The sequence below is a fragment of the Meleagris gallopavo genome, chromosome 22 (genome assembly GCF_000146605.3).
Source record: "Meleagris gallopavo isolate NT-WF06-2002-E0010 breed Aviagen turkey brand Nicholas breeding stock chromosome 22, Turkey_5.1, whole genome shotgun sequence".
In the NCBI taxonomy this organism is placed as follows: domain Eukaryota; kingdom Metazoa; phylum Chordata; class Aves; order Galliformes; family Phasianidae; genus Meleagris; species Meleagris gallopavo.
Window position 1 is genome coordinate 2,403,240 of NC_015032.2, and position 2,180 is coordinate 2,405,419.

Sequence of the window (2,180 nt, forward strand, 5' to 3'; positions counted from 1 at the left end):
GGGCCGGCACGCGGCTGGGAGTGCAGAGCCACCTCTTCAGCCTGGAAAGCCCCCGAGAGCTGGCGCTCTGGACCCGCCTGCTGGTGGACGGCACCCACGGAGCCGCCGAGCTCGCTCAGGAGGTGTCCGCAGGTACGGGGTTGGGGTCCCGGCGGGGCGACGGGTGGAGCGGTGCGTCCGCATCGCCGTGCTGAGCGCGTCCGCGTCCGCAGCGTGCACCTGGAAAGGGCAGGAGTGCATCCTGTCCATCCACATCGACAAAGGCTTCACCATCTCCGCCACGGAGCCGGGGCTCAGCCGGACCGTGCTGCTCCAGCAGCCCTTTGAAAAGCTGCAGATGTCCTCGGACGACGGCACCAAGATGCTCTACCTGGATTTCGGAGGCCCCGAGGGAGAGATCGTGAGTGGGCTTCGCCCCACGGCCCCGGGGTGGCTGGGGGGCTCTGGGGGGTCCTCAACCCCCGCAGCTCCTCCGGATCCCTCCCCTCCGCCAGCACAAAGCCACCCGCTCCCCGACAGTTCTCACCGCAAACGTCCCTCTGCTCCTCTCTTGCAGCAATTGGACCTTCACTCCTGCCCCAAAACCATCGTGTTCATCATCCACTCCTTCCTTTCGGCCAAGGTGACACGGCTGGGGCTGCTGGCGTGAATCCAGAGCGGGGTCCCGGCCCCCACCACATCTATGCACCTCCCTTCAGGCCACCTCCAGCCCGAAGCCCCCCGGTTGGGACGCAGCCCCCTGCAGGGTGATGCCATCCTGGTGCCATCCTTGGGGGTGGCAGTGCCCGATGGCTCCATGCCTCCATCCCTCCCTGCAGTGCTCGGTCAGAGCAGCCCCATGGACACCGCTCGAGTGCCTTGAGATGATATTTTCTGTACAAAGAACCCATTTGTATGGAAGTTTTGTATTTATATCACCCCCAGTGCAGATGCTGATGGGGCAGCACTTGTCCACCCAAGTCCCCCAGCACAGGGATTGGGGTCTGCCTGCCCCCAGCACAGCACAGCACAGCTCTGGGGGCTGGATGGACAGGAGCTGCAGATCAGCACAATTTGCCAAATCGTTCCGTGTCGCAGCGTGCGACAGGAGCTGCTTTTCTTTAGGATGGTTGGGCGCTTTGTTTGACTTTGCCAACTCCGCATCATTTTATTTCTTGGTTCTGGGGGGAGGGCTGCCAGGTGGCTGCTGGGAAACATGTCACAAACCAAAAGTTTCTGCATGGAAATGCCTCTTCTTGTCTAATTTTGGTCAAATAAACTCGCAGCTCACACCCAGCATTGATTCTGGGGGACTTCCACTGGGACAAGTGGGGGGGGGGATGTGGGCTCCACGTGGGCTCTTGGTGGGGCAGGATGCTGGTGAGCAGACCCTGCATTGTATGGCACAGTGCTGTCCCATGCAAACTGGATTTCCAAAAGAAGAAAAAAGAAACAAAACCCCCAACTACGTCACTGTCAAATCAATACCATGGGTCAGAAACAGATGGTGCATTTTTCTATGATCAAAAGTGTATCTGCGTGAGGAAAATAGTATTGCTGCTATTTCCCTTCCCTTCCTGCCCTGCAGCCATTGGGTTCACACCGATAAAAGAGGGAATCGCTCCCAGTCCTGAGCAGATCTCCCACAAGCTGCCATCCCGCTCCCTTGCTGCAGAACAAGCGTTTTGTTTGGAGATGGACCTCTACTTCCTTGGATTTTTTGTGTTCAGTGCTGGTGATGGGGATTTTTCCCAGCCCCTTCTGGCCCTGGCAGTGCGGCGTGGCCGAGGCTTTGTGCCACCACCAGGGCTCGCGGAGCAGAGGTGAATGGGGTGGTGGAGTGAGCGCGGGGGAAATGGATGGCAGCTGGAAGCAGAGGAGGCTCCCTGCTCCCTCCTGCTTGTGCTCCTCATTAGTCAGCGCTGACCTTTCAGAGCCGTAATCAAACAAGGCAGCCTAACACTTAAATCGGAGCGTTTAGTGCTGACATTTACAATTGGTTCTCACGCTGGAGAGCCCAAATGAAAATTTCCTCGCAGACAGCGTGCTGCAGGGAGCAGGGATCAAAGAACTCATTTGCCAAAGCACGTGCATGCTGGCCCCTATCAGCCAGCAGCCAGGCCCATATCACATCACATCCCATTGCATCCCATTGCATCCCGTTGCATCCCATTGCATCCCATCCATCCCATCCCATCCCA